This window comes from Petaurus breviceps, unplaced genomic scaffold (genome assembly GCF_028583685.1).
Source record: "Petaurus breviceps papuanus isolate PSGF00001 unplaced genomic scaffold, PetGlider_PUasm1.0 582, whole genome shotgun sequence".
In the NCBI taxonomy this organism is placed as follows: Eukaryota; Metazoa; Chordata; class Mammalia; order Diprotodontia; family Petauridae; genus Petaurus; species Petaurus breviceps.
This window is the reverse complement of record NW_027186390.1, coordinates 4,682,667-4,702,058: the sequence shown is the minus strand read 5'-3', so window position 1 is coordinate 4,702,058 and position 19,392 is coordinate 4,682,667. Positions and strand designations below refer to the sequence as shown.

Genomic DNA, 19,392 nt, shown 5'->3' with positions numbered 1-19,392 from the left:
CTTGTCACTTATGGCTCATGTTTGCAGGAAACTTTGTGATTGAGGAAGCAGTTTCCTCACAACCCTGTATTCTATAAGTATTCATATCACCCCCATTTTACAGATGAGGAAACTGAGGATCAGAGACATTTAGTAGCTTGTGCAAGGTCCCACAGAAGCAGCATTGGGACTAAAAAACAAGACTGCAGAGTCCAGGCCCTGTGTTCTTTCCATTGTTCCAGCCAGCCTTGCTATCTTATGAAGCACCAGCCTAAACCTGTTGGCTTTTGTTCATCACACAGTAGCATTGCTTATATGTAAATGGAAATACCTAAAGTGCCCAAAGCAGTTTATACTTTTAAATACAACGAGATGCAATATGCAGGAGTCCTATTTTAGTCTCCACAACTCCTCTAATTAATGGTGTGTTTCGGAATCCCTTATCCCCATTTTTTTTTGCAGAAGAGAATCCCAAATCCTGCCTAAGAGGTCACTAATCCTGAATTAGTTCTCATGAGTTCACAGAATTTTCTTCTGCGATACTGAGTTTGTCAGCCACTTTCAATGCTCTACATCTGCATGTCTATTCTCTGTTAAAGTTGACTGCTACAGATATGAATTAATCTACATGTGCTTTAACGTCATGATGCCCACCCTCCCATTGTGCTTCTTTTTCTCTGGCCCTCAGACTACATGCCCAAAGTGGCAGATTTGTGTCACTCTGTTATTTTTCAGATTCTTGGTCTACAAAATGGAGAGATTCTCCATCCTTCCTAACTCAGAGTAATATAATAATAATAATAATACAAATAAAATGTATGTAGTGCCTATGTACCAGGCACTGTGCTAAGCACTGTATAATTATGATCTCATTTGATTCTTACAACAATCCTGTGAGGTAGGTGCTATTGTTATCCTAATTTTACAGTAAAGGAAACTCAGACAAGTAGGGGTTGAGTGATTTGCCTAACATCATAAAACAGCCAGTAAGTGTCAGAGGCTGGATTTGTCCTCCAGTCTTCCTGACTCCAGGCCTAGCACTCTATCCACTATACCACCTAGACAAATGAAATGACAAATATATAAGTTCTTTTTAACTTTTAAGGCAAAGAATATTACTTAAAAAGTAATTTTCTGCCCTGTCCCCCCAAGGATTGAGTTAACTTAGTGAAATTTCAGTACAGGAGGACCCATAGAAAATTTGGTAGATCTGTGAGGTTATCTTCCATTGGCATGTCTAGCAATTCATCTATACCTTCTCATCTTTCCATGAAATCTTGGAAGAGGGGGACCTGAGGGGTTATCTGGTTTATTTCCCTCATTTTATAGTTGAGGACATTAGATCTCAAAGGAGTAAAGTGACTTACCTAAGCTCACATATGTAGTAAGTGGCAAGACCGGGTCTGGATACCAAATGCTATCTTCTTACGAGTGTACTACTTGTGCCCAATAACAGGTGCTGTTGCCTCCTCTCTTCTTGTAATTTTTTCCTCGTAGGTGACATTTTTCGCTGTAACCAACCGTCACTTCTCTTGTTGCCTCATTGTACCATGAATGCTTTGAAGAGCATTGTCTAGTACCTGGTAGGCCCCCACTAAATGTCCTTTTGAGTTTTCCTGAGTACATCACTTAAACTCCACAGAATTCTAACTTCATGCCAGAGAAAAGGGTTTGATCTCTCTTCTTCCTGCATGTTGGTCTCAAAATTCAACTCCAATGTCCCACAGGATCTCCACCAACATTTTCAACTCGATACTCCTAACTGCCCTCCCTTCCCCACACCCCTTGTACACCAGAAGCCAGGTAAATCTGAGGTTTGAGCTTTCTTTTTATTCTGTATTCATTCATGAATTTAGGGAGTTCTGTTGCATCTCTTCTTGGCCAACTGGCCAAAATTAATCTTTTAATGATGCTGTTATTTTGTTTCATTTGCTTTCATTTGGTGGGGGTGTCTTTTTAACATTTTATTTTACTTCCACAACTCAGTAAAAACTATATATATCAGAAGTAACTTTGTTTCGAAAACTTTCCTACAAGACTTGACAATCAGCTTCTGTATATCCAGATAGGATATATATATAGAAAAATTATTTTGATGACTCTGTATGCACAATAGTAAGGATGCCGCTACTGCTGCCACCATTAGTAAATAATGTTCTTAGAAGTTTTTTTTCTCAGCGGTTATTGATTTGTGCCGATGCCACAACAAGCAGGAATTTGTTCATGCCTGCCATGTGCCAGGCATTGTACTAAAAGCTAGGGATACAAAGAAACGCAAAAGATGGCCCCTGGTCTCAGGGAGCTCACCTTAGATCACAGTCTAGCAGAGAATACAGTAAGCAAATTATTGTACACAAACAAGACATGTATAAGGATAAATTCAGAAATAATCTCAGAAGGAAGCCATTATCACCAAGGGGGATTAGGAAAGGCTTCTTGGAGAAGGTAAGATTTTAGCTGAGACTCAAAGGAAGCCAGGAAGCAGAGATGAAGAGTAAGAGAATTCCAGGTGTGGGGCGCAGCAGTCAATGAAAATGCACAATGTCTTGTGTGAGGAACAAGTCAAGTCAATAAGCATTTATTAAGCACCTACTATATTTCAGGCACTGTGCTAGGTGCTGGCCAATGTCACCGTATCTCATAGTATGTAGAAAGGAGTATGTGTAGGAAGAATAGAAAGGCAAGAAGGTGCCAGTTTATGAATGGTTTAAAAGGGCCAAACAGAAGATTTTATTTTTGGTCCTGCAGGTGATAGGAAATCACTGGAATTTATTGAATCAGGAGGGGGTGTGTATACAACATGGTCAGACTTGTACTTTAGAAATATCCTTTTAATGGTTGAATAAAGGATGAACTGGAGATAGGGTTGGGGGGGGAGGGGGGGTGGGAGGAGGGGACTCAAAGCAAGGAGACCAATTAGATGGCTATTGCAATCATTAAGGCATGAGGTGATGAAGGCTTACACCAGAATGGCAGCAGTGTCAGAGGAGAGATGTGGGTGTACAGAGATATGAAGATAGAGTCAATAGGACATGATGCAGTCACACTCACTAGCCCATCTGGTTAAGGTTAGGAGTTCAGGCTGTTCTCTGGAACAGAGCAAAGCTAACTGGCTCATCTGGAATGATCTTGCCCTCATTAGCTCTATAATCCAACCAATTTAGCTAATCAGTTACAGACATATACCAATGATCAGGACCTGAACTGGAAGCACACTGAAGAGGGAAGTACATAATGCTTTCAGAAACGAGACTGCCCTGGACATTTGCCCTAGAAAGAGACGTGGGCCTCAGTCTTGGAATGCAGTAACATGGGCAAAGCTGAAGAAACAGAAAAGTCTATATTGATTAGGCCCATGCAAATGAATGTTATTCATTCATTCAATTGGTGGCTTAGCATTAACTTTTTCATCTAAAGCATTTAAGTAACCTGAATCATACCCTCTTACACATCTTTCTTGCAAATTTCCCAAGCCACTTTGTTTGTTGTTTTCTTGAGGCCACAGTTCTCTTATTCTTGGCATTGACCCATGCAACTAGACTTTAATCCAGCTCTTCATCCTTGGGCATTGACGCATTGAGAAACTCGATAGAGAGACACCTGTGATGACTGACGCTCAGAGCTGGACTCTGCCAGGTTGGATCTGAAAGAATCTTTAAGAGCAAATCCAAGTGAACAGGAAATCATTTCCACTTGGTCAACATTCAGCACTTGGTCAACATTCAACATTCTGGATCTTAATCCAGAGTGATCAAATACTGAGACCTAGCACAATTGGATGTTGCCAAGTCATGTTTTCCTACAGACTTGGCATCTTCCATGTTCTCAAGTGGTCCATGTGACTGAAGACCTGTGTCAAAATGACACGGTAGCAATTTCCCCCCTCTTTTCTTTTTCTCTTTGTTCCAGGAAGCTGGTATCAGAGCATCAAACAGAATGGAGATGGAAACTTAACGGGGTTTGAGGATATAATCTACATACAGATGTTGTTTGTGTCTCCTTAAGACTTTGGGGGTTTTAGCTGGCAGGTGATTCATTTCATGATTCAGTAGGTACAGAGACCCTGGTAAACACAGAAGCAGCAGCATTCCTGGATTCCAGGTGGAAATTTCAGGTATAATTTTTAGGCTAATGGGGTGAATGAAGGGAGTAATTTTGATCTGAATCAGAGATACACATATACTGCCTGGAAACCTCTAGAGGGATATGGGAGAGACACAGAATGTTCTAAAGCACAGAGAGATCCAGAGAATGAATTCTATACTGGCCGCATGAACACAAAGAAGCTGCCAATAGACCATTGGGAAGGCATGTTGGTGGACTGCCTGGGAGATCTGTCTGCGGCTTTGAGAAGAAACATGTGAGCCAGTTGTAGCTTGTTACATGAGCCTATAAAACTCCAAAGGAGTTCCACTGTTTAAAAATATCCCAGATATGTTTTCTCTCTTTTTGAATAAGCTCTCCTTGATTATGTCATTGAACCCAAAGAGTTGTTACAAAGTTCCATGCTACTCAACAGATGATATAAGACTACTCTTTTCTTTTTTTCCTGTTGAGAAACAATAGTCAGCAGGATAACTTGAGGTACACTGGAATGATCAATGAAGTGAAAGTAAAGAGGTCTGCCCCCTAGTCCTGGACTTCCCGTGGAATTGCTTATGGAATCTTTGGCAAATGACTTCTCTCTAGATCTTGGGTTCTTCACATATAAAATGAAGGATCAGATGATCTGTGATGGAGGAGATATGGTTAGACAATAGTTATATGAAAAAAAATCTGAGGGTTTTACAGGCATGAAAGCTTTAAGATGAAGTAAACAAAAAGGCTACTATGTGATAGCAGGTTACATTAATAAAACCTTCCTGGACTTCTGACAAGAGGTCTGAGTGATGGTCATGCATAACTCTAGTCCCCCTTCAAACTCTCAGAAAAGCAAGACGTGTCACTGTAGCAGCAAGCACCCCAGTGTCCTCAGGGTTTGCTGCTACCACAGGTTCTTGGATCTGCTTTGTTAAAGGAAAGCAACTCAAAATGGGTTAACAAGCTTACTTTAATCAGTCAGACATATATCGTTTACCTTGTTTAGGGGAAAAAGGTCAGCACCCTGAACTTCAAAGTATACAGGCAGAATTATCAAGACAGAAACAGATCAAGTAGATAGATTTCCAAACTGTCCAACCATTACATCCATACCCAGTCAACATCTGGGTTTTTCAAAGCCGGGGGGGCCCTGGACAACGGCTTCCCAGAATACAGATCAAATCACAGAAAACTTCTCAAAGTGAGTCCCCAAAACAAAGCCTCACATCAGGGCTTATATAGCCTTCTCCTGGCTCAGAGAATGTAACAACCTTATTGACCCACTGGCCAATCAAAAAATATCTACTGAAAAACAAGCCTCCCTCCCCAGGCTTCAGGTGCACTTTAGCCTAGGGGCAGGGAAGATCTTCCAAATTTGCATTCCCATTACAGTCACATAAACTAAAATTGAAATAACGTCCACATATCAAAACATCATAAATAAGGAAGAACTCAATACAATGAATAAATATTATGAGGTAAAATAAAGTGAGGTAAAAACCTCTAGAGGAAAAAGAGATTACAGAAAAATCAACAATTAGACTTCCCATATATGAGAATAGAAAAATGGATTTGGAGTCTGAGTTATCTGGGATCAGATAGTCTCTGAGGTCCCTTTCAGTTCCAGAATTAAGTGCTAGGGACACAAAGAAATGCAAAAGATGGCCCCTGGTCTCAAGGAGCTCATCTTAGATCACAGTCTAACAGAGGAGATGAGAAGTAAACTATTATATGCAAACAAGATATGTATAAGGATAAATTCAGAAATAATCTCAGAAAGAAGCCATTATCACTAAGGGGGATCAAGAAAGGCTCCCTGAACCTCATCTGTAAAATAGAGAGCAAGGTTGAATCTTTGAGGTCCCTGATCTTTCTGTATCCATGATTCTATGATCAAATGATCTTGAGGAGCATCCTTCATAAAAGAATTTTTCAGAATACTGTGATATTGACAACTCAAAAAATATTGGTAAGGAGTTCAAAATTCAAAGATTAAGTATACTGTTTTCCTTTGATACTTAAATTTGTGACAAGGTGAGGACCTCAGTGGTTCTTCTTTTTTTTGAAGGACTGAAGTGATATTCTTTCTGTAAGTAGAGGGGTTTTATACCCTACCACGAATGTGGAATGGAGAACAGTTCTGCATCCCACCCTGACATTCTACTTTACTACCAGTCTTAACCCAGATAGAGGGGAAGATGCTCATATGAGGTTCAGGAAGGGTACACCCTTAGTTTAGTCAAGGCATATTTCAAAGCGAGAGGAGACTGTCACCTTGAAATGATTATAGCCTTTCCCTTTGGACAGTCACCTGGCAATAAAGCGTGTTTCTACTAGACAAATTTTAGTCTGGCCAACTGTTTCAAATGGCTCCTCTATGCCCTTGCCCCTTCCCCCCCTTCCCAACACATCTGTAATCAACACTGCTCTGCATTCTCTGCCAGTCTGTTATGAACACTGCTTTGGGAAGAGAGTCTCTTCTTAGCCAGAAATTCTCATAAGCTTTTTGCAAATGACCAATAGAGAGAGCCTTGTGTTAAGCTGAATCTCAATCAATAAAACAGATATGACAACCAATTTGTTCACAATGAAAAGGGACTTAAAAATACAAGGACTTGGGAAGTTTTCTAGTTCAATAAAAATATAAAAAGGCTTCTATAAATTGAGAATACAATTCAAGAAATAATTTATTACATGCAGACAGACAAGCATTTTGGCAAAGAAGATGGAATTAGATTACAGAACCATACCTACTCAAAGGCTGCACTGGGCATATTTAGCATACATTCACATGGGTGGCAGCAGGGAAGGAAGGGGAAGAAAGAAAGGAGAGAAGGAGATTAGGAGGGGGGGGGAGAGAGAGAGAGAGAGAGAGAGGTGGGTCTCTCTCTCTGACATTGAGCCTGAGGGGTAAGTGTGGTGTCTGACAAAGACACAAGAAAACAAAGTGCCACAAAGAAGGAAAATCCTATGTGTCTTCCCTCAATCTTTCCCTATACTCCTGGTCTAATAGGGTCAAATGTAATTATCTGACCTCTTGCTACAGTCTCTGTAGCCTGATCCTCAGTTCCTTATGAAGGTTGGAAACAAAAACAACTTTATATGTTCCAAGCACTAAGCCAGATTTAAAGGTAATTGGGGATGCTGCCCCTTTTTAGGGGACAAATCAAGTTTCAGTTGAAGGAGTCCTGCCTTGTTAGCAATGTAAATCATATCTTCAATATCTCTTCTTCTTGTATTATAAACCATTATTTAATCAGTGTAAATTAATGAATAAAAGAATAATTTATAATATCAATGCACTAACTTTTAATCAATGCTTGCTCTGTCAGCAATACAATATTTTTAATTAAAATATTTTATTGATGTTCCCTTTCATATTGCTCCCAGTTCCCAGTGAATGTCCTACTCTCCCCCAGCCAATAGAATCCTCCCTTCCTGTAATCTTCTCAATTAACAAGATTTTATTTTCTCTCACTTTCACCTTCACTCAAGTTGAAAAATGAAAAAAAAAACCCTCTATAATAAATATACATAGTCAGAAAAAAACAACAAATTCCTGCCTTTCCTGAGCCCAAAAATGTATGTTTCATTCTACATCTTGGATTTATCACCTCTCTGTCAGAAAATGGGTAGCATCCTTCATTATCAGTCCTCTGGAATCAGAGGATCTTCTAGGAATCGGAGATAACTTCTAATTGATCCTCTGGAATTATTCACTGATCGGTGATCAAAATTGTTTCTATAGTGTTGCTGTCATTGTAAAACTTGTTTTCCTGGTCCTGTTCACTTCCTTCTGCATCAGTTCACATAAGTCTTTCTAGATTTTTCTGAAACTATCCCTTTACTCATTACTTATGGCAAATAGTATTACAATACAATTCATATGTAAGGTCAAACTCTTTGGAGTGGTTACAGATATCTTCCAGGAGGATGCGTCATATTCTGGGACATGATACTATCTGCTTGATGTCATCTGCAAATGTTAATATCTAGAGGACCTCACCATCCATAGGAAATTCTTCTTTAACTTAAAAAAAACTAGCTCCCCTGCATGACAATGGCAAACACCTGTGGCAAGCACATATCTCTCTTATTTTATGGCTTATGTTATATTTATTATCAGTGTCATTGAAAAAGGTTATTTCTATTGTTACATTTTCCAAAGCTTGAATGACCTTAAGTTATGAATGGGAAATAACAACCATCCCAAGATATCTTTGAAGAAGTTCAAATTTCACCACTGAATCAAAATGCTATTTTGTAGCCAACAAACAATACAATGTGATCTCATCATCTCTAAACCTTTCAATTAATCGTAAGATGGCAAAAGTGTGGTCCATGATTGAATATTGCTTGAGAAAACCTTCTTTTCATCTGTTAATGCCTTCATTGAGGATGTTCTCAATTCATGAAGAGATGTGGATCTTAATGATTTTGTACAGATGGGAGAGTAGATATATAGGTCAGTAGTTATTGATGTTCTCTTGGTCACTCTTTGCACATTAGAATCATAGCTCTAGAGCTGGAAGGGACATCAGAGACTATCTAGTTGAATTCCTTCATTTTATAGATGAGGAAACTGGGGCTCAAGGAAGGTAAATATGATGGATCTACTATCCTTCATGGAAAAACCAATTTATTAGAAGGTTTTTCTACAAATCATTGCTTATAGTTCTTTCATATTGATACTCAAATGCCATTAGAATGACTTAATTGGGTATCTTACCAACCTATTTAAAATATATTATCCTTGCCTGCTTCTCTCCATTATATGAGCTGATATTGTACATACTTGTTCAACATCTCTCTTTGTAAGATTTTAGAGATTAGTTTGTATTATAACCTGCTGTTGTATTTAGCAGTCACCTCTCTATTTGGCAGGTAGGTCAGATGTTTGCTCTCTAAGGAATCTTCTGAGTTCTTCTGGTCAGTTTGTTGGGACAATTGATTTGAGGAATTAAACTTCTGGATGAAATTACACCAGTGTCAATGTTATTTACTTTTTTCCCCCATTTTCCAATTTTGAATTTTAATGACTAATTAAATAACAATTTAGGGTAAAAGCATTTAAATTGTTAAACATTTTCCCATTATTATTTGTTCATGTTTGGTCTTGGCTCTGATAAGTTGATGGTCTGATTTGTACAGAGAGCTTACTTAAGAATAATTCCTACATTAATAATAGTTCTTTTCCTGTCTATTAAAATGTAGTCAATTTTATTTGTTTTGCTTTGTCTTTGTTTGTTTGTTTATTTTGCAGTTGTCATGGCCAGAATATACCAGTTCTTCTTTTACAGAAAGAGTTGGCGAATTTGATATGATAGACTTCTATGTGCTCTACAAGTCTTTGACCCCTCTCATTTCCTTCTCTTGAATCATATTTTGCTGCATATTTCTCATCATTCTCACCTCTTGCCACCTTTGCATTGAAGTCATCAAGTGTAAGTGTGTGTATTGATTTGACTTGAAGAGTATTATCAAACTCTTTGTAGAATTGCTGTGCCATATTGTCCTCAGTAACAAAGGTTAGTGAATTACTTTTATGGTGATCTTTTAGCAAATATTTATCAGTGATGCAAAACATAATGATCAAATGCTCCATGAGTGTATAATAAAACCTGTTCTTCCAATTCCTTCCTTTGTCTCTCCAAGGAGTACTTGAGAGCTATCCTTCCATTTAGTTAAGCCAGCAAAGTATAAGCTTGGGCAGATTTTTCCACGCTGGAAAGGTTTCAAGTATGACTTTAGCAAAGGACTCAGTTTGTTTCTTGAGAGACTAGCCCCAACTAGCTCCAGGAAAGACATAACCCATAGGCTGGCTATTTGGTGATGAAATAGGTTTTTTGGCTATGGCAACACATGAAACAAAGACAAATTTAAAACATTCTTCAGACCTGTGTGGTGTGGTCCCTTTCTGCTTCTACAGTTATGGCAATAAAATAATGGGAAAGGGGATAAAGGGTGCTAAGAAAATACTGTACCACACATTTCCTCATACATGTTAGTTTTCCTACCTAGGCAACTTTGGATCTGCTCAGTTCTGATTTGTTCCTATAGAAATAAGTTCCACTGTAATGTGGTTTTGTCTAAACACATGTTTTTAAGGAAGTGAAAAAAGTGGAAAGAACACTGGATTTGGAGTCAAAGGATATGTGTTCTATTCCTGACTGACAGTAAGCTATATGACTGTGGGTTCTTTATAGTTACTTCATGAAAAATGATGATAATAATAATTGGCATTGCCTGTATCACAGAGTGGCTGTGAAGAAAGCATTTTGTAAATCTTAAAGTGCAATATAAGTGATGTGATCTAATTACTGTTGGACAATTAATGGCATTAGGCTGGATAGGCCTCTGATAGGGATAGGATTAGGGACTAGATGTATGCTTTCATTGATTTATGGAGCTCCCAAATGAGGAAGTTTCTTTCATCTGCCAATGCAGGTAATCAAAACTCATAGAATTAGAGAGTTGCCTAGGGTAGAAAGATGTCAAGTGACTTGCCTAGAGTTACATAACCAGGATTTGTCAGAGGCTGGCTCCACACCTAACCATGTGGGAACCAGACTGTGAAGGACTTTGAATGTTGAGTTCAAGTGTTGCAGGTCATGGGGAACCATTGAAAGTTTTGAGCAACTGAGTAATGTGTCTTGTGCTGTATATTAGGTAGGTTAATCTGGCAGTAGTGTATATAAGATAGAGGGAATAGAGTTGAGATTACTTAAGATGTTCTTGTATATAATCCAGGTATCAAAAGCTTGAATTGTAGGGATTGTCAACTGGACCAAACTGGACTCTAACCTGTGGATGGCCAGAACCAGACAGAGTAGTCTAGAGACAGGAGAGTCCAGAATCAAACAAAAGTTTAATTTCAAAGTGAGAGAAACAGCTTGCCAGCAAGGTCACATGTGCCAAGGCCCCACCCCAGTGGGGGGACCTGAGGCAATGGGGCTGAACCTTGATTTATGTACTTGTGGCTAGACAAAGAGTCAAACTGTGTTGGGTAACAGCAGAGTGAGGCACAATAGCAACAGTGAGGCAAGGTTGTCCAGTGACAAAAAGTCCATTCATAGCAGGGCTTCATGTCTGGGCCTGTTGGTGCTTGCCTGAGTTCAGGTACCATCAGTTCAAATCCAGAGGGTGAGTGCAAAGGATTGTTGTTATGCCAAGCTCAGGGCACAACTTGCTTGTTGGGCCTTAGCTCTGGAAAACAGGGTGTCTCTTAATAGTATATTGGCAGGGTGGAGATCAGGGGCAATGGAAAGAAGAGGACAGACATGCAGAACAGTGCAGAGATAGAATTTACAGGATACAGACACTGATTAGATGTAAATGGTAAGTGAAAGGGAGGAGATTGAGATTATGCCAAGGATATGAATATAGTGACTGAGAGAATGATGGCATCATGGATATGGAAGAATTAAAATTAGGAGAAGATCAGTTACTGAAGGAGCAATAAGTTTGATTTTAGACATGTTGGATTTGAGGTTTGGGGTCAATATATAAATAGAGAGATCTGGGAGGGAGAAAGTTGAGATTATGCTTTTGGTGCTTGGAAGATGGGTCAGAGCTAGAGATATTTGGGCATCATCCACATAAAGATAATTAAGGCCAAAGCTAAGTCTGTAGTTATGGGAATTGAGAGTCTCAAATTCATGATGTGAAGGAAAACTCAATATGGCAAATTTGTAATGACTACCCAGTGCACACAGAGTAAAACTTAAATTTCCTGGCCCTCTACAATCTTTTTTTTTTGTAAAGCAATTGGGGTTAAGTAACTTGCTCAAGGTTACATGGCCAGGTGTTTCTGGGTGGGTGCTAAGTGTCTGAGCCTGGATTCGATCTCAGGTCATCCCGACTCTGGGGCCGGTGCTCTTATTCACTGTGCTACCTGGCCACCCTGTCCCTCTACAATCTTATCTCAACCTACCTTTCTAGTCCTAACTGTGATTATCCCCCAATGTGAAGCAAAGGGCAAATAAAAAGTGTCAATATTCTAAACAAACTTGCATGTCCACTGTCCCTGAAACAACTCTTTACTGTTTCTGAGTCTGCTCAAATCTTCACCTAGAATGACCTTGCCTTCTTCTCTTGCCCATCTAGATACAGTGTACTTTCAAAGTTCACCTCCTCAATGGAGATTTCTCTGATCACCCATCACAGTGAGATGTCCACCTCTGAACTCTTCATAATATTGCAGAATATTAGAAGAACCTGTGATTTTTGTACTTGTACATGATCCCTCCACTCATACGGATCACAGCCTTTCTCCATCTCTTTGTTATGCCAAGCTCAGGGCACAATTTGCTGGGCTTTAGCTCTGGAAAACAGCATGTCTGTTACTAATATCTTGACCGGGTGGAGATCAGGGGCAACTTATTGTGGCTGAAAATTCTGTAACCTTGCAGTCACATTGAACTTCTTTGAACTTAGCTAGATTTATCCTCATATAAGGCATACAGTTTGATTCTGGTCCTGTAATCAAAGTAATGGAACCTGCCAATTCCATTTCATTTCATTCAAGAAGCATTTATTAAGCACTTGCTGTGTGTAAGGCATATTGCTACACAGCTGATGGAATGGCCTTTGGGAATCCAGGGTTAACTTCATGCCACTAGAGCCCTTGGGCACTCCACTAGACACCTTTCAACTTGACACTCAACCAGGAGGTTTTTTGTTGTTGTTGTTCATTCATTGAACTAGGGAACCTCTCATTTGAAAGTTACTTTGAGATTTCTTACTTGGGGGATCAGTCAAGTAATGCAATTATCTATCGAGTCTACTATAAACCATTGATAGAAATTAGTAGACCACTAATTTATTGCCATTGCCCATTGTGATAGAGTATTTAAGTATGGTGGAGGCTTATAGAGGAAATATGATCAACTTTATAATACATACCAATACACTTGTGACTCTTTAAGTATTTCAGAATTTGGATATGACCCACCAGAAGGATTTTAGGGAATACCATTTCATTACAGCTGTGACAGTATTTCTTCTCTCCTCAATTTTAATAGAATCTTATTTCTGGAGCATATTCCTTATTGTTTAAATGACTTTTAGCAATCCTTTTTAGTTGGAGATATTATCCTGTACATATTTTGTTTGCATGTAGTTGTTTGCAAATCATTTCTCTTATTACATTGTGAGCCCCCTTTTTTTCTTTCTATGTATTTTTAGTGCTAGCACAGTGCATGGCACAATTGCTTAATGATTAAAAGATTTGCTAGAACATTAAAAAAATGAGGACTTGGCAAAAAGAAATGGGTAGGTATCCAAAGAATTTACATGTGGATTTTTCTGTTCTTAGGGATCTTTAGAATCTCTCCAATGGGAAATGAACCTTCTACAGATACATCAAAGTTAAGGGAATACAAATTAAGTGAGTTGTCAGCATAGAGTCAGTCAGGGAAGATGATGGGGAAAGTGAATCTCAAGCTTTTAAAGTGAGGGACTTGGATCTATAAAGGGAATATGGGAAGGCACTCAAGATAAAGGGAATAAGATCAGCAAATGTACGATTTGGGAATAAGGGAGATGTGCGAGGGAAAATGGGGAAGTCAACTTGGCTGTAGTAAGGGATCTGAATGGAAGAGTGTGAAACATAAGGTAAATGTAGATTAGTTATTAGAGGGCTTTGAACGTCAAGTGAAAGAATTTTAATTTGATGTTACAGAGGAAAGGGTCTGAGATACTTGGGTAGGAAAGTGACTTGATAAAAGTAGTTTATTTGGGGTAAGAAAATACCTCTTTCTTATATTCTTCTGGCAAATTAGAACCAAAATTATCTATAAGTCTATCTATAATAAGAAGTGAAGTCATTGGCTTGAAAAGTAAAGGAAATAATATAACAAAATAAATAGAATATAATAAAGCATGATATGTCATGATATTTATGACATGATATGATAATATGATGTTGCAGTATGATATTATATAATGTGATGCAATATAATGAAATATACAATATTATTTGCAAAGTGATTTACAGTTTTCAATACACTCACATGCAGTATAAAGAGAAAGTATTTTGCTGTTTAGTCATTAAGTTGTATCTGACTCTTCGTGATCCCATGGACTATAGCATGCCAAACACATCTATCCTTCACTATCTTCAAAAATCTGTCCAAGCTCATGTTCTTTGGTTACATGACACTATCTCTCCATCTCATCCTTTGCCACCCCCTTTTTCTTCTGCCTTCAATCTTTCCCAACATCAGAGTCTTTTTCAATGCATCTTGTCTTCTCATTATGTGGCCAAAGTACTTAGGCTTCAGTTTCAGTATTTGTTCTTCCAACAATAATTGATTAATATTAATGTCTTTAAGTATTGATTGATTTGATCTTGCTCCACAAGGTACCCTTAAAAGTCTTCTCTTATCACACAATTTGAAAGCATCAATTCTGCAGTGCTCAGTTTTTCTTATACTCCAACTCTTAGTTACACATTACTCCTGGAAAAATCATAACTTTGACTGTATAGACCTTTGTCAGCAAGAGTATGTCTCTGCTTTTTAGTATGCTGTGCAGATTTGCCATAGCTTTTCTTCCAAGGATGAAGCTTCTTTTAATTTCATAGCTGTAGTCAACATCTGCAGTGATCTTTAAGTCTAAGAATATAAAATCTGACACTATTTCCATTTCTTCTCCCTCTTTTTGCTATGAAGTGATGGGACCAGTTGCAAAGATCTTAGTTTTTTTAATGCTAAGCTTCAAAACAGCTTCTACACTCTTTCACCTTCATCAAGAGATTTCTTAATTTTTCTTCATTTTATGTCATCAGAGTGATATCACCTGTATATCTGAGATTGTTGATATTTCTCCCTGCAGCCTTAATTCCAGCTTTTGATTCATCCAACCTGGCATTTTACATGATGTATGCTGTATGTAAGTTAAATAAATAAATAAGACAATATACAGCTTTGTTTTACTCCTTTCCCAATCTTAAACCAATCAGTTGTTCCATGTTTGGTTCTAACTGTTGTTTCTTGGCATGCACACAGGTTTCTCAGGAGATAAGTAAAATGATTTGGAACTCCCATCTCTTTGAGAACTTTCCACATTTTGTTGTGATCCACACAGTCCAGGCTTTAGCATAGTCAATGAAACAAAGGTAGATTTTTTTTTCTTTTCTGGAACTCCCTTGTTTTCTTCACAATCCAGCAAATGTTGGCAATTTGGTCTCTAGTTCCTCTGCCTCTGAGAAAACCAGTCTATACTTTTGCTAATTCTTGGCTCTTACTGGCATGTGAAATGATCACACTTGTTTGGTCATTTTAACTTGTTTTGTTTTGTTTTTTGCATTTCTCTTCTTTAGCATTAGGACATAAATTGATCTTTTACAATCCAGTGGCCACTGCCGAGTTTTCCAAATTTTTGGCATATTGACTTCAGCCCTTTAACAGCACCGTCTTTTAAGATGTTAAACAATTCAGCTGAAATTCTGTCACCTCCATTAGCCTTATTGTTAGCAATGCTTTTTAAAGCCCACTTGACTTCATTCTCTAAGATGTCTGGTTCCAGATCAGTAACCACATCATCATGGATATTGGTAATGTTAAGATCTTTTTTTGTATAGTTCTTCTATATATTCTTGCCACCTCTTTTTAATCTTTTCTGCTTCTGTTAAGTCCACAACAATTTTGTCTTTTATTGTGCCCATTTTTTTGTAGGAAATGTTCCTTGATATTTCTAATTTTATTGAAGAGATGTTCTGTCTTTCCCATTCTATTACTTCCATCTATTTCTCTGTATTGCTCATTTGAGAAAACCTTCTCATTGCTCCTGGATATCCTCTGGAATTCTACATTCAGTTAGACATAACTTTCCCTTTCTCCTTTCCCTTTTGTTTTCCTTCTTTTCTAGAATGCTAGAATACTAAAAAAATGAGTATTTGGCAAAGAGAAATGGGTAGCTATCCAAAGAATTTACATGTGGATTTTTCTGTTCTTAGGGATCTTTAGAATCTCTCCAATGGGAAATGAACCTTCTACAGATACATCAAAGTTAAGGGAATACAAATTGAAAGAGTTGTCAGCATAGAGTCAGTCAGGGAAGATGATGGGTAAAGTGAATCTCAAAATTTTTAACTGAGGGAGTTGGATCTATAAAGGGAATATGGGAGGTCACTCAAGATAAAGGGAATAACATGAGTAAATATATGATTATTTTCTTAGCTATTTTTAAAGCCTAATCAGGCAGTCATTTTTCTTTCTTGCCTTTCTTTCTTTTGGGATGTTATTTGTTGCTGCCTCTTGTACAATACTGCGAACTTCTGTTAATTCTTCAGACACTGTATCTACCAGATTGAATCCCTTAAATATATTTATCACTTCTACTTCATATTCATAAAGGATATTTTTTAAGTTATACCTATATGGTCTGATGGTTTTCCCTACTTTCCTCAATAGAGAGGAAGCATGATGATGCAGAAAGACTACTTGGAATATGGAGGTTTGGAATCGGAGAGCTCAGGATCATTTGCTCCCTCTGTGATCCTGTACAAACCACTTAAGTCTTCTGGGTCTGTTTCCTCATCTATAAAATGTCAAGCTTGGATTACATGGTTTCTTAGGTCCCTTCTAGATCAAATCTATAGTTTCATTTGATCTTCTTGTCTATTCTGTGAAATAGACAATAGGGCAGGCATTATTTTCTTTACAGATGAGAAAACTGAGACTCAGTTTAAGAGTTCAAGGTCAGAAGTACTCAGAGTCACAAGGCAGATAAATGACAGTGCTTGGATGAAAAGGTAGTTATTCTGACTTCCTCTCAGTTACCCTGCCTGCTTCTCTTTAAAAGTATAGGAATATGATCATTTATGGTATTTTGTTTTTAACTTCTTTTCATGTCTATCCCCACGACTTTTTTTTAAAGTAGCACATATTCTAACTTGCTTTCTTAATCTAATGGCTGTCACTTTTCTCTTGTCACATATTATTATATCAACTTTATTCAGCTTTTAATTTCTTTTTTCCTTCATTCCCCTCTTCCAAGGCTAAGCTGCTACTTCTCCCCCTTGTGCTACTAAAGTACCTAGAAGGATTGGAGTTGTAGGCCCCAACTACTTTTAACCACTTAACATTAATTAGCTTTTCCAAAAAGACATATATTTTAAAGATATATTTGGTATAAGGTGCCAACATGCCTCTCCTCAACACCTTAGGAGCATACTCTTAGCTCAATTGCTATATAACATGGATTCCACCATATTCAAGTCCAAAGAACCAATGGAGGTCTTGTTGAGTTACAATTTTAGCCCCTTATGGGTTGGGGTTCTAATCTAGAATATTATTCCTTGTTTTTTAGGGGATCAGTGTTGGGCTGGCTGCAAAATCCAGCCTGGGCTTCAATGACCAGATTCTTATAGCTCCTTCACAGATTCACAAGGTTAGAGCCATCACTTCCTTTCCCTGATTAAATCACATAATAACAGATGCCAAAGACTAAGAATCATTTCTCAGGACCACTTGGCCTCAGAAGGGAGAAGGTCCTAAGGTCCCTCTCCCTTAGTCTTTCACCAGACTTCACGAATAAACAGAGCAGCCAAAAGGACTGAGGCAAGAGGGACATGACAGCAATCCAACTGAGACCTTTTGAATTCTTCCATAGTCAGCCAGGAAGTATTTATTAAGCACCTGCTTTGTGGCAAATGCTGAATTAAGTGTTGGGAGTCCAAAAAAAAAGGCACAAGACTGACCCTGATCTCCAAGAGCTCACAGCCCAAAAGCCTCCCATTCACCTTGAGGTTAGCAGTCCAGAATCAGTTACAGAATATCTATGCTCCACAATCTCTCCAACACAGTTCCCTTAAATGGCATCACGCCTCTCCTGGAAGCAGTCATGGGTGGTTGGTGGTGGTGAGGAGAAGCTCTATCAATGGAGCATGCTGATTCATTCAGCCATGCACAGGACCCCTGTTATACTTCATTGTCCTAAAAAAGCCTCATTCTTAGACAAATAGAATTCCTGTCTGGAGTATTTCTGACAGTTTGCCAAGTACTATCTGTGAACCTTTAGCACTCTACTAGAGATGAGAATGTCAGATTCAGCCTGGGCTTTACTGAGGCCAAAGGTATCTAGACTGAGAAGACATAGGTAATGTTTGATATATTCTGGTTTGTGTTCTTCCCTTAACTAGTCACACAAAGAGCTTGCTAGGAAGCTCTTTGTGCAGCTTAGGTGTGGGAGATGTTGAAACAGAACCTTCATCTAAGTAGTGGTATAGAGAGATTGATCCAGAAAGCACGGATTAACTTATTATGATTTATCAATTTATAAAATATTTATGTAATTTATTTTTATATATAAATTATGATTAATTTATATATAATAATATTAATTAAATTATTAATTAAAAGTAAATAATCATTCTATGCTTCAGTTCCTTTACCTGTAATGGGAATGTTAATACATTCCCTACCTATTTCAAAATAGTTTTTGGAGAATCAAGTGAAATGATACGTATAACATATACTGCAAACTGTAAATTGCTATACAGATGAAAAGTATTGGTTTAAAATATAGGTAACCTCTATAAGATTAATCAATCTTTCATTATTATTATTAGATACTTTTATCATTATCACGATAATAACAATAGCTAGCATTTATATAGCACTTTAAGATTTGCAAAGTGCTGTTTCCACATGATTTCATTTGATGGTAATTCATAGAGGTATTATAGTAAAGACGATTTTTGCAACCACGATTCTAAATTGAGAGTTGGACTTAAAGATAGTAAAAGTGGAGTTTAAAGCCTGCTTATGATGCTTATTAGCTGTATGACTCTGGGTGAGCAACTTAACCAACATGTTCCTTGTTCAATGCCTTAGGACTTATCTACTAAGTTATTAAGGCATTGAAATCCATGTTGCTGAAGGGAGCCCTCATACCAGGAGATGCCTACATTGATCACATCACAGATTCTTAATGTCTTCACAGAATAATTCACATTTGTTATGATTTGGTATACTAAGACAGCCACTATCCAGATGTTGATTCATTCCCTACAAGGCAAACTAAATATTTACAAACACTTAATAGATTACCTCCAGAGTAACAGCCAGTATAGAAAAATCATGAGACTTGGAGGCAAGATACCTGATTTTTAATGCCAATTCTGACATTTACTAAATGTGACCCCATCAGTAAGTCACTTTTACACCTTATGAGTTTTAATTTCCTCCTCTCTAAAATGAGGATGGTGATACTTAATAGCTCAGTGAGTTGTTGTGAGGAAAAAACCTTCCTAAACCTGAAGTACAACATATATGCAAAATACTACTACTACTACTACTACTACTACTACTACTACTACTACTACTA

The 19,392-nt window shown here is 37.9% G+C and overlaps 1 protein-coding gene and 1 pseudogene across 1 annotated transcript in view; one reads left to right on the top strand and one right to left on the bottom strand.

Annotated features, from left to right (window-relative positions):
* The window catches only part of LOC138173467 (aspartate aminotransferase, mitochondrial pseudogene), a 62,632-nt pseudogene extending 61,149 nt beyond the window's left edge, over positions 1-1,483 (bottom strand).
* Positions 1-19,392, top strand: part of BMP6 (bone morphogenetic protein 6) — a 223,963-nt gene that overhangs the window by 83,549 nt on the left and 121,022 nt on the right. The window lies entirely within an intron of this gene.